This window comes from Brienomyrus brachyistius, chromosome 8, assembly GCF_023856365.1.
Source record: "Brienomyrus brachyistius isolate T26 chromosome 8, BBRACH_0.4, whole genome shotgun sequence".
Lineage (NCBI taxonomy): Eukaryota > Metazoa > Chordata > Actinopteri > Osteoglossiformes > Mormyridae > Brienomyrus > Brienomyrus brachyistius.
Genome location: NC_064540.1, coordinates 27,705,220 through 27,719,981, shown reverse-complemented (window position 1 = coordinate 27,719,981; position 14,762 = coordinate 27,705,220).

Sequence of the window (14,762 nt, the reverse complement as noted above, 5' to 3'; positions counted from 1 at the left end):
GTACACCCCATGGTTCATTAGCTTATACAACCACCTTTAACAGCAATAAATTAGTAATCATTTTCTCTGTGACTTTCAGTCTCTTACATTATTGTGCAGGAATTCTGGCCCAGTCTTCTTTACAATATTGCTTTGGTTCATTGAGGTTTGCAGACATTCATTTATGTACAGCTCCCTTATGATCCAACCACAGCATTTTTGTCGGGTTGAGGACTGGGTCATTGCAACACCTTGATACAATACTTTGGTATACAGAGGAGTTCATGATCAACTCAATGACTGCAAGGTGCTGAAGTCCTATGGCTGCAAAACCAGCCCAAATCATCATCCCTCCACCACTGTGCCACACATCTCCACTTTGGTCTATGCAAAGGACATTGTTCTAGAGGTCTTGTGGTTTGTTAAAGCACAATTTTACAAACCTAAGATGTGCTGCCATGTTCTTTTTAGAGATAGGAGGCTTTCTCCTGGCAGCCCTTCCAGACAAGCCATATTTGTCTATCTTTTTCTCATTGTACTGTCATTAACATTAGCATTTAACATACTAACTGAGGTCTGTAGAGTCTGATCACCTGAGATGTAGCTCTTGGGATTTTTGTAGTTTCTCTGAGCATTGTAAGATCTGACCTTGATGTGAATCTGCTGGGACGTCCACTCCAGGGAAGATTGGCAACTGTCTTGAATGTTTTCCACTTGTGAATAATCTCTCTCACTGTAGAATCATTGTCTGATGTCTTTCCTCCTTGGTATTGTGTTAACACACACCTGACTGCTTCAGACCAGCAAACTGCCTTCTGCTTTTATAGACTTGGTCACACTTGATGATGATCAATTAATCAAGTGCATTTGATTAACAGCACCTGGCCGCTACTGACCCACTTAATTCTTATGGAAGCAGTAAGGCTGTACAAAATTTTTCACATACTGCTTCTGCATTTTGGCTTAGTCTTTGTTCAGTAAATAATGACATGATATAATGTTGTTCATCTGATGTTGTATTTATCTAATTTTAAGACCTGCTAAGGACCAGATGATTTTTTATTATGTCCCGATACATAAAATCTTATAAATGAATGAGGGTATAGTTTCTTTTTCACATAACTGTAATTTTTAGGGCTGGTATTTTGGTAATTCAGTAGAAGATGAAATCAGTGAGATGTGGTGAGCATCCAAAAAACAGATTTTCTGCATTAGAAACACAAGCTTTCTTGAATTTGTCATATGTGCTCTCTGCCCTAGAGAATTGTAAATACTTTCTAATTAGCTTGGTCTAAAAAAACTGCGGGTGATTGTAGCCTGTGTTTATTTAGGCCTGTGAACTGTGATTAAACTGACTAGCCGAAACAATACCATGGGTAAGAGGAGAGAAGAAAGCATAAGGATTAAACAGAATTTCTACTGGAAGGAAAGACAGTGAGAGACTTTGACAGTGCCTATTACACTGGAATTTTTATTATGCTGCTAAATCTACAGACAACAGCAAATTATAAACGTTCTTCAAGAAATAAAAGGATTAATCGAAAGCTTTAGGCTTTGTAGTATAGATTTGTCTACAAAAGCATGACACCATTCATATTTCTGCAGTTAGTACGGTCACTGCTCTATAATTTTGCAGTGAGGTTCACTGGAGAATCGATGGCACCTCGAGCTGAAATACTTTCAGCTCTTTGATCATAAACATCCAGGTATAATACTATACTATTATGGATGGTAACATTCATCAATTCTCATCGGTGCACCGACATAAAAGTTCACAGTGCAATTGCCCCGATTAAAAACATGTGCACCAGATACAATTTGTATTATTTAGAAATATATAGTATTTTTATATTTAGATTGATTGCCCCTCTCTAAATGGTTCCTGTAGCGCTACCACATTGAATTGCCTGGCATCATATTCTTTTGCATCGTATCATATCGCACTGAATCGCAATGGGGTGAATTATATCGTATCTCATTAGTAGTTCACTCATTTGTGTCTTTAATGTATCGGATCATTGGCAATGCACTGAGATGTGCATCAGTGATGCACATCCCAACATAGTATACAGTCAGTACCATGGAAGGAGAGGTGGAAGATGACTAGGTTAAAAGGGTTATGCCTCAGGGAACTGCAAGATAATGCGATAGGAAGTAAGGATGGAAATGACAGGGATACCCAGCAAGAGCAAATGGAAATATAAGTGACAACTGATGAGAAACCATTGGAACAGGAACTGGCAATGTAGCTGATCAAAATACACAGGAACAGGAATTTCAAATTCAACTGGCAGGAAGACTCTAGTACATGAACTGTAAATACAGCTAACAGGATTATAATGGAACAGGAACCGGGAAGGTAATTGTCTGAGTAATGCATAATAATTACATTTACATTAATTTGTTTAGCAGATGCTTTTTGTTCAAAGCCATATACAAGCTGGGCAGATGGTACATTATGAGTAGAATAATGATTATAAGTAATAATAGTAATAATAAATGTAAAAAGGGCAAAGATATTTTACACAGGAAGGACAACAGAACATTAACAATGATGGTAGGAAAAGTAAAAAAATCATTATCAAATTCATTTCACATGTAAAGTACAGAAGTGTTATTCGTCACCAGTTTTAACATCTATCACAAAATACGCAGCTGGTCTGTTTGTACTGGTTACTTAGGCAACAGAGTCTGGCTGCAGAGAGGGCCAGCTGCATTGTGGGAGGTGTGAGGCCTTAAACAGGTGTGTGGCAGACATTTAGTCACGGTCACATCCTGCCATACTGCGTGAGCCCTACATGAGGGCTGTCTGGAGTCCAGCATGTCCCTTCTCAAGGGTTTGTCCAAGAACGCATGTCTGACAGGGAGAAACCGCAGCCCAAAGGAGCAGGTCAGGAAAGATGACGGATTTGGAGGCTGTATGCCTGATCACGTGGGTCACACCTGCAGATCGGCTCATTCACTGAGCCGGATCAAACCACAATTCTGCATCTTTCCTTCCAGAGCCGAAATAATCTGGCATCACGCCACACAATTATTTCATATCTTCAACAAGTACATACCGCACTGGCAGGCCTGCCAGGTCTCTTGCACGTTTCCAGTTGCCTTTACCGTTAGTGTGTTCAAATCATCATAATCATTTGCTTTACTTTCTTACTTTGCAATTGTCTAATCAAGTGTGATCATCTTAGAGTTTGGATTTATGAGATGTGTCTGCTGATTAGTGCGTACAGAGAATCACTGAGTGCTTTGATTGTATGCTCCATTCTTTCTTGTTAAAGAATAAATGTCACACAGAAGGACAGACATAGTGCCTGAATGTATATAAGCATTAACTTGCATCACTCATACATTCATTTATACACTTGGTGAGGTAACTTTCAGTCTGGTCCCAAGGCCCAGTCTAGCCATCTGTGACTCACCGTTCCCAAAACCCTTAAACTCACTTAACTTTCTGACATAACTAACATCTAAAGCGTGCTGTGAACCAGCCAGAGGCCAGATGGCATGATCAATATGCACGGAAGCTCGTCAGCTTTGTCTCTGTGGGCCAATTTTCCAGCACGGGCTTCATTGTTGCTTGTGGAAATGGTGTCATACTCCTGTTTTAACCCAAATGTGGACACCTCCCCCCTACACTCGAGCTGAGTGACACAAGTCCAGCTTTCAGAGGTCTCTGTGAACCACCTCATTAGCAGAAAGATAACACAGACCTATTGGTTCACATTTACGTTTAGCATGTTGTTTAACATGGATCCTAGACGTATTTTTTGACAGGTTTGACTGCCAATATCACAGAATTTTTCTGTTGAAAAACACTGAAGTCATTTTCAGGTCACACTAGCAAAGGCTGTCTTTTTATGGCAGATTCTTACACTAAGAACCATAAATCATCAATCTTTTAACCACTTGGCCTGGCCAGAGACACCTGTGCCTTATTACAGGGAGCTGAGGACACAAAGCTGTGAAGTCAGGCCATCACAGGGCTCATACACACAATGGGCAATTTAGAGACACCAATTAGATCAGTGTTTCCCAATCCGGTCCTCGGGGACCTGCAGACAGTCCATGTTTTTTCTCCTGTCTGCCAGGGAACTCGGAGGGAGCAAAAACATGGACTGATTGTGGTTCCCCATGGACTAGATTGGGAAACAGTGCCTTAGACTGTTAGTAGAAACCCAAAATTCTTCCTTTCGCATACAGTACACACACAATGCAGAGGTACAGTAGGATTTGAATATCCAACTGAGGAGGTTAAAGGTAACAGTAAACCACAGAAAACCTTTTTACACTGTGACCCCAAATGCAATTAGACTGAATGATATCCCAATACAACTAAAATTCTGACTTGGGCTGGTGCTGCAAGGCAACAACTTTAACGACTTCAAAATATCAGCGCAAACTGTTTCGATATGACTTTAAAGGACCATTGACGGCAGTCATTGACGAATCTTGTGTTTCGCCATACAGGCGCCGCTCAAGACTGTTGGTTTCCTTGACAACGAGGCTGGCACATCTTGTGAAAGTATGATAGTGAGAACGAGAGACATTGAAAATCATGCGGCTCAGTGAGAGCGAGCAGCCCCTGCCCTGGAGTATTTACTAAATCAGTAAGAGCTATGGATGTATTCATTGCAATTATGCTCTATAATCCAATTCCGGAACTCTGCTGTTTCTGATACTTATCTGCACCATTGTTTCAATGTTGTGAAGTTCATAAAGTGAAATGATCTGTGAAAGCACGCTCTTTCATTCAAACCCACAGATATGTGAGAATCTGCAAGCTCAAACTAAAGGTTTCAAAGGCTTTTTTTGTTGCTGTATTTATTGTGAATGCAATCACTGGTGGACCTGCAAGAAAGCTACACTGGACCATGACCTTGTCAAAAACCATATTGAATACAGAAGAAATAAAAGTGCAGATTCAATGGCAGAAAAAAATGCCATCAATGTGATGTAATTAAAATACCATTTGGTCCAGGATGACACTAGAGCCATATGCTTCTACTTTAGCCTTCATTTGTTTGTTCTTCAGGATTTCAGCTAACACAGAACCATTGGTTTTGTTTTCCACTACAGAGAACATAATAAATCACGCTAGCAAAAGATCTGGGATTCTATCCATCGGCAGCCAGGCAAAACAAACGATCCAAGAGAACTTAAGACACAGCCCATTCTCAGGCAATCTCTGAGAAGACAATAGTGCCTGTCAGAAGTACACCTTTAAGAAATACTGATGTTTTATCACTGCTTTGGGAGGCCCAAAGTGCACCAAAGCTCCTTAAAGGGAATGGTCAAGCAATAAGATAAATAAAAAATTTGGCTGAATGAGCATGTAAATCAGGCAGAAATATCGCATATTACCAGGAAAAGTCATAAACAATATTATCAGTCAGGTGAAAATTTATGTTTATAGAGCATGAGGGTCCCTGTGGGTGTTTGTTCATTTCTGCTTGCATGTTTGTATGGCTGTGTTTCTCTGAGAATGTGCATGTGCTTCTTTGTGAGTCTGCATTTCCCTGTGTGCATCTCTAGGTTTAGAGAGCTGCTCTTGAGTTGACTGTCTCAGTTTGGGTTTCTTTTTACAGTCACATCCAAACTCATCCTTCATTTGCGTATCTCTGCATGCGGGGAGTCACCCAAAGCTTCCTGGAATCCTCTGAAAGAGGTCCATTAAGGAGGACTTCGTCTGGCAAAATGATTGTAGCCTGTCACACTTAAGGAGCTGGTCTATTTTATTTTATGGCAGCACTTAAGTCGAGATTGATTGGCCTTTGGGATCATTTAAGATTTCTCCAGTAATATTGTAGCACGTCTAAGGTAAAACTTATGGGATTATTTGAATAATTTATAGGTAGACAAATAAATGAATGTATTCTAAATGTTATTTTTAGCTGTTATTTAAGTATTAATCTTTATGGCTGCACATGAAATACATTCACACTGCACCTGCAGTGTCATGACTCAGTATTCTGTCTTCATGGGTTGTGTTATGGCATTTAGCCCAGTGTATCCTGGTGCCTGAAGCCATTTGTGGTAGCAGAACTGAGCACATGATCATGGCCCATCTCCACCAGGATTAAGGCTTATGATTTTGTGCATTTTCCTCTAAGGACCCCATCTAGGAAAGCATGCTGGTTCAGGGGACATCACTGTCACCTCACACCTCCTGCTTGGTGCAATGTGTGTGGAGTTTGCTTCTCTGTGTGGCTTTCCTGCTGCTTTACAAATACATTCAGTTAGGCCAGTGGTTCTCATTCCTGTTCCTGCCCCCCCACCCCCACCCCAACAAGGGTACCTTACTCAGACATATATGGCCTGTTGTGATCGCCGGTGAAGGCGGGTAAACGCACGGGCAGGCGAGCGAGCAGGAAGCAGGCAAGCAGGCGAAGTACGGGAAAAATGGGGCTTTAATAAAGATCGGGACGGGCAGGACGGAACACCAGCACTGACATTAACAAACATCAATGACGGACAAAGAACTAAGGCAAGACATGGACTCATATAGACGAGACTGGGCGAAAAAAAAAGTGGACACAGCTGGGCTAGATCAGGGAAGCACACGTGGGTAATCGGGGGGCGTGGCACACACACGAGGATCGTACGAGCCGGGCATGACATGGCCCTTAATAGGCTAATTATGAATATGACACATGGAAAGCAGCAAATGCCGTTTATGCACCTAATTAATTACAAAACATTTACTAACCTTTTAATGAGCATTTACTCCGTTGTCATTTTTTTATTTAAATATGTATGAGCTAAAAATATACAGCATTGTTCACTGCGCCTACAGCATTGTTCACTGCGCCTACAGCAGCACACTGCAATGATCCTTTCAGTCAACTGGCACACGACTCCCTCCTTCTCTTCCTTTCCTGCTTCATTCCCCGTCAAACGCCAGAGATTTGAAATGCTATTATTATTATTGTTGTTGTTGTTGTCAATAATAATAATAATAATAATAATTATAGCTGCGGCATGGTGGTGCAGTGGTACACCTCTGGGACCCGGGTTCAAGTCTCCGCCTGGGTTACATGTGTGTGGAGTTTGCATGTTCTCCCCATGTCGTCGTGGGGTTTCCTTCAGGTACTCCGGTTTCCCCCCACAGTCCAAAAACATGCTGAGGCTAATTGGAGTTACTAAATTGCCCGTAGGTATGCATGTGTGAGTGAATGGTGTGTGAGTGTGCCTTGCAATGGGCTGCCCCCCCATCCTGGGTTGTTCCCTGCTTCGTGCCTATTGCTTCCAGAGCCGCCACGACCCAGTAGGATAAGCGGTTTGGAAAATGGATGGATGGATGGATGATAATAATAACAATAATAATAATATGGTTAGTTGCTGCTCTACTACATTATCCATCCATCCATCCATTTTCCAAACTGCTTATCCTACTGGGTCGCGGGAGTCCGGAGCCTATCCCCTATCTCCCCAGCCTGCCCCCCTATCGTGTCATGTGCACCATGTGTTAATCTGCACTTTACCCCTGTCATTGTGTCCACACAGCCCTCCTGTGTGTCTTATGTTGCACCGTGGTCTGGGTGGAACGACATTTTATACCACTGTATACTTTGTATGGCTGGCACCACAGTTAAGTCCCACTTGAATTGACTTGACGAATAATAATAATAATAATAATAATAATAATAATACGATGATGGGGCGGCATGGTGGTGCAGTGGTACACCTCTGGGACCCGGGTTCGAGTCTCCGCCTGGGTTACATGCGTGTGGAGTTTGCATGTTCTCCACATGTCGTCGTGGGGTTTCCCCCCCACAGTTCAAAAACATGCTGAGGCTAATTGGAGTCGCTAAATTGCCCATAGGTGTGCATGTGTGAGTGAATGGTGTGTGAGTGTGCCCTGCGATGGGCTGGCCCCCCATCCTGGGTTGTTCCCTGCCTCGTGCCCATTGCTTCCGGGATAGGCTCCGGACCCCCCGCGACCCAATAGGATAAGCGGTTTGGAAAATGGATGGATGGATGGATAATACGATGGTGATGATGATGATTATGATGAAGATGATTTTATTTCAGTGGTAGTGAAGTCCTGCATAGATGAATGAATGAATGAATGAATGAATGAATGAATGAACATGCACAGTATAGCCACCTTCTTTTTTACCAGGACACCACTGGTGGGGAAGCCCAGGAAGATCAATCCTCATGTGGAGATTCTGAATGCACCTATGCAATGGACCTCCTCAGTTGTTAAAAACAGCAAAGCTTTTTAAAAATCATTTTGAAAGTGTTTCTTACACAGATGCAACTCAATGTTCTGTGATGTTCTGTGTGGTTAGTGTGCTCCATCGAAGAGAACCTGACAATCATCTAATCAGGTGATCTGCCAAATGAACCTTCAGGAGTGGTGGGAAATCAGAGAATCCTGCTATACTGTAAAGCGGCGTTTCCCAATCCGGCCCTCGGGGATCCACAGTTGGTCCACATTTTCGCTCCCTCCCACCTCCCTACCAGACAGTCCATGTCCTGCTGGGAGCTGGTGGGGAGCAAAAACATGAACTGTCTATGGGTCCCCAAGGACCGGACTGGGAAACGCTGCTGTGAAGACCAGAATCTGCTAATATCCTTTGGCCTTCCTGTAAAACTAACAATGACACAAGCCCCCAAAAAGTAGTACAGTGAATTTCCAGAATTTATGTAACATGCAATTACAGAATATGCTCAGCATCTTCACGTTTTTCCAGAAAGGTGCTGCGTCTCCTCATCCTCTTTTCCTTAATGACAATCCAGTGGAAAGCAACCCAGCATGACAGGCCGAGATCCTCTCTGGGACCATCTGTGGCCAGGCTGCTGCTTCTCAACACACTTCAAAGCAGGAGCTTCTCCATCTCTCCCTCCCGATGGTCCCAATGAGTCAACCGCCTAGCGTACATACGCGCTCAAACGCGATCGCCTAGGCGGTTTAAAGACCTTCAATAAATAACTAGATGCCGTTGGGTTCCCTATCTCACGTGAATTCTAACAAAGCCAGCAGTTCGTGTATTCATCTCAGACACAGCTGAGCCATGACATCTGCTCCCAATGATTAAACAACTCCCCTGCATCTGTAAGACACGCCAACATGGCATGTTGTTGTACAGACATTTGCCTGTATACATTTTTCTCAGTACAGTGACACTCTGGCCGTGTTGCACACCGGACACCATACAAAACAAATCTAGCTTAAACCGACAGACAGAGTTACACTTCTTTCCTTAATCCCTTGTTTCCCTACTTTATTTATAACTGAGTGGAATGACAGCTGGACGGCTGATATTTTCAGCGAGCAGTCGTTGTGCTTGCATCACCGTTCAGGCACCGTCTGTGAGGTCCACGTCACTGGGAACAGAACCTCTCACTGCTTCGTCCGCCCACCGTGTTTTGGTTCTGTTGGCAGCTAACCAGCCCTTGCCAAGGCCCGGCTGAGTAACTCGATGCTTCTCCGAGCAGGATGTTGTCATTTACAGAAACAAAGGAGAAAAAATAAAACCCATGCAAATATAGCAATCTATATAAAGACGTCTATCTTTAAGGGATCTTGATATTTCTAACATCATGGGAGGTCATTAGCATCACTGAGCAAAGAAGCGTTCTTCTGGCTTGTGTGGAGTGATGAAACAGTCGGTCGCCATGGCACTTGCTTACGGTTGGCACGGATACAGAAAGCCCAGGATGCTCAAGGAGTGACCTTAAAGAAGTCAGAGAGCATCAGGGTGGGGCCAAATCCATATGCATACCCAGCTTAAAGATACATACTCATAAAAATAAAAATTTGAAACATAAAGCATACAGCAAAGCACCTCTGGCAATTATGGGAAAAAGACAGGCTTGTGTGGAGACATACTATCTTTTTTTTTCAAAATGCAAGTTGTTCAAGTTCAATTTGAAATATAGAAATAATAAAACAGAATTAACCCATCAATCGATCCATGAATTGCATCAATTAAAAGTTCTAAAGCTTCTCTGATGGTATATGGTGCACTTTTATCCGATGCTTGTGATGATGGGTGTATGAAGTTAGATGGGTGTAGTCATGCATAAATATTATACATGTGGAGGTATACATACACACCAGGACCAGGTCTTGTTACGGCGATGTGTTCTACGTGCCACGGTGCAAAGCCGCTACAGAGTTTCTCCATAAGTGCTTCACCTCACTTCTCTGCTCTCCGTCACTGGCTTGGGCCCAGTGTCTACCTGCCCGATCTCATTTTGTCAGGGTATTTTGGTTTGGTGTCACTCTCTTTGCCTTCTGCTCTTTTTAGCCCCGCGTCCACCGACGGGATTCTTGGAAACGAGTTTGTCGACTGGCTGAAGCCAGTCCTAAATGCCACGGTAATGATGAGTCTGTTATTCCATGGGCCTGTGGCAGTGAGGCAGAGTGCCAAATCCACAAACCCCCCCCCAGAATGATGGAACCACTGGGAACAGTCATGACAATCATCAATCAACATGCCCCGCCCCCATGCCAGAACCTCCTGAGACCATGACAACTATTTCAGGGTGCATTTCGAGGGGAAATATATTAGACTTGCATGTAAATCAACCTGCAGTGTCACCTCTTATCAACCTCATGAACTAATGTTTTGATATACTGTGACTTTGGCACGTTTAGAGAGGTGTGTGCATTCCAGGGGCATCAGAAATAGGGGGGTGCGTCCACCACAATAACAACAGAACCCCCCCCCCCACCCTTCCTTCCCAGTTTGTAAATATATATATAATCAGCAGCATGTTCCTTATCTTTCATTATGAACCGACGCGTTACTGATGAACCGACGCGTTACCGATTCGCTGCACCTTCAGAGCGCAAGGACCAAACCAAAGGATTCCACACAATATTTCATCTACAGATATTTCCTTAATGAAAATGTTCATTAAGGCTTTCATAAGATTCTATACATACATTTTGACAGTATCAGTGTCATTTTGCATTACACACATCTTTTGAATAACCAGTGTTATGGTGTTAGTGTTGCCTAAGAAGTCATGTACTTCCTGATTTCTGGTATCTCCTATAACCACAAGGCATTGTATGTATTGTACTGTAATATAAGGGTATTTTAAACAAGGTACAATACAGAAATAACCTATTTTTTATGGAAATTCTAATTTTGAAGATTACAAAGTTATTGTGCTGTAAACTCAGCCCAAATTATAGTTCTATAAAAGTCCAATCATCCATTCAAATCTTATTACATGGCATGCGCATAGTCACAGATAATAAAGATTATGAAACAAAGCTGCATGCAAGGAAGCTAATACAAACGATTAACATCATTCTTGCTGCTAAAAAAATACATTACTAGCCTGCAGCACAGAGGACAAAGTATTTGAAGACTGTCATTTCATAGCAGGCAATTTAAAAGTGACATCATCATTTTTAATAAGGTACATATAACCTAGCCTGTAAATTTGAAAGAAATGTAAGTGCAATACCTGAGAGGGATTTGATTAGGAAAATTATTAAAACTCAATTAAACACCATAAAAGGCGTAGTCTTCCTGAAGGAAATGACGGTCAGCACGGTGTTTCATTACTCTTCATTCTTGTGTCTTGCTTATTTTATTGTAAAACAATAGCTGTTGTGGTATGAAGCACCTCAAATGGACATTCCATGATCAGGAATCATCTGGGATGTTTTTCCCAGCAGTTTCTCCAATACACGCTGTCAGAAAAGATTCTTAGGTATTCTCAGGCTCTGGGTGATTCTCACAAAGCATAAAAGGCCGAGTCCTGGGGGCAACTCTCCTTGAAAACTGTCCTACCAATGTTAAAATGCCCTTGAGGGCCAGATCAATGGGTGCCATGGTGACGTTCTTGCTTTGGGGTCACAGATATGCTTCATTGTCTGAATGTTACAGTGCAAGGTTGATGAGGACAAAGGAAGACAGAGATATTGAGAAACAAACGATGGAAGCAAAAGCCCACCTGCCAGATTCCAGCAAAACGTCCCAGCATGCAACTTTTCTCTCCTGCCCCGTAACCTTGATTTGAGCTGATAAACAGACAATCTGGGAAACTTGAATCTGAAAGTCAGATGAGCTTGGTGCAGATGAAGTCCATGGTCACTGATGAGATCCATAACAATTTAGGTTTGTGCCCGGTTCCAAATGACTGCATCTCAACACAAAACCTTGTAGCCTCCTCCCTGCACACATCTTCAGGGTGAGTGGCTGGTGAGTAACACGGTGCCGTTGACGTCTGCTGGTGGGATGGCCATCGGTTGGTGATGAGAAACTTCTCCATTCAGGACGTGCGACGAATTGCCCTTGCAGAGTACAGAAGTCATTTGCGAACATCTGCTGCCAGAACCATTTGATTCCCTTTTCATAAAAGACCCAGATTTACTGAAAGCACACTGGGTTGCCATAGTTATAGTGCAGCAGTGAAAAAATACAACAAAATGTAAAAGTGAAATAAATAAGAGGGATGTTTGACGGTAGTGGTGAGGCACAGCCTGCTAATGAGCGAGGGCTTGCTTATAGACAATAGCACAAGATTCATAAGATGCAGTGGTTTCATTTAACACATCGGAGGAACTGCAGGATGCAGTTTATTCTGTGCACAATTAGCATGTATATTTTTGGGCTGAAGAGACTAAGAGTTTTGCCTGCAAAAAGAGAAGCGATTATCTCCCTTATGGAAATATTTCAGCTATGTGACTTTGCAGGCTCTAAATCCGTGATTAGCAATCATGGCTCCACCCGGTCCTCGCTTGTTTCTGTCAGGCGTGCCTGAAACTAATAAAGTTTCCTCATCCAGCCCGCCGTCGTTTTCCTCAGATTGCCGAGCGAGATGATAAGAAGCATCGATGAACCCCTCTCAAAATGCACATCTGTGGATCCGACGGTCAGCTAAAGACCTTGCTGCTAACGAAGAGTAACAAGCGTGAATTCTAACCCTAACTATGTATAGCCTGTTGGAACAAAGCCTCAGCGAGGAGGATATATAAAGAAAGAGAACAGCGTAAGGCCGTCAGGACGCCGGATGGCAGTGGAGCAGTCCAACTGGAGGGGGTTCACTGTGAAGGCTTGACATGTTCGGCTGCGTGCACACGCAGAACAACACAGGCTTCACATGGAAGCTGGGTGTCTGACTGGCTGGAAGTTTCTTATATGCTCTGGATATAGGGAGAAGACCTAACAACTGTGCAATACTTCTTAGAGAATTCAATATCAACCCTCGACTCTTGCAGCATGAATAAATCTCTTTGCAGCCCTTTGTTTATTGCCTTCCCAGTGAAAATGACCATTCCAGCCACATTTCAGATATTTTTCTCTTTTCACCGCACGCTAAAACTTAAGGCCTCTCTTTGTACACGCAGCAGCATATTGCTTACCAATGCATTTTAAGTAGTCAGTTACAGATTAAAATTCTCCAGTGACAAAATAATAGTATACTAAATTAGATGCTAATAAAAGCCAAGTGTGCAGAGGAGGGAACAAAAATATCTCTGTGCACCACTTGAAGCTTTACCTATTGCAGCACAACATAACTCATCGTGCATTTTTTATGTGTAATCTGAGCAAAAATGGTTTCTGTTCTTCAAGGGGGATTATTTTTTTTCTGAAGCCCTACTGACCAGTGAAAACAAAGTTTTTGGGCTATTTTTGCAAAGAGAAACACCAGTTGGTGGGCTGACAACAGCAATGAAGTGGAATGAAGCACCCGGGGAGAGATGTGGTTATGCTGGTGGGGGAAACAGGGGCTTCAGGCCCGAGAGGGTAGCTGGAGATGGGCGGACGGCTTTGCCAGGGTGCGATTAACGCACTCTGCCGCAGGAAGCGGGCGAGGGAAGGACATGATGTGGGCCCGGCACTCCCAGCTCGCTGCTATGGCAACCAGAGTGATGTTCACAGGGTCAGCTGAGAACAAATTTGCAGGGTGGAGAGCTGGTGTCCCATCTGTAGGTGGAGGGAGTGACAAGGGGTGAAGGGAGCTGTAAAGAGTACTTTGCTATTCTCTCATAACACCTGAAGGACTCTTCAATGTGGAAAAAAAGGAAACACACCGCTATTACATAAACAGACCCTCTGGCTCGCATCCGGGCTTAAAGCGTCGTCACTTCATATAAGTTAAGATAATTGCGGCGTGCGATGCATGGATCCATCTTTTTATTCAGCGACTGACAAATCGAAATGACCCTCATAGGCGAGAATGAATCAGGCATCAAAATGCAGATGGAGTGAGTAGTGGGAAGGTACAGTAGCACATTGTTGTGGGGTCATTAGGAGCCACACAAACATACTGAAACATCTACTCTATCTCTGCGTTCAGCAGTCCCAGGTCACTGCTTCCCAGATCTTCCGAAGATGTGATTTGATATATTCCCTAACTTTTTAAAATGCCTTTGCTATTTTGTGGATTTCAGACCTTCTGGTAAGTGATGAAAAATCACCACCTCATACAGTACAGGTCACAAAACTGTGGCCCCTTGGGTTTTGATGTTGTTCTTGCATTTAATTTGTCTTCATCTGTCGTTCCATTGCTCTTTTTCATTCAGCACTGAGAACTCCCGTACTTATTGCCAGACCCCCGGCTTCACCACAGCAAAAAGGATCTTTCCAAAGGGGACGGTTTTGTGCAGAAAAAAGCCATCGCTGAGTCACCAGCTTAGAAGGGAGAAGTACGACCTGGCTGTGTGTTTCAAGACTTGACGAGACACAAATCCTGTAGACCTTTTTTGCATTTCCATTACAAAGCAGGCTAATGGAGTCGCGATGCATAACTCGCAAGATCTCTAGTCCAAAGTTCCTGTCCATTTTAAAACAAAGTACATCACA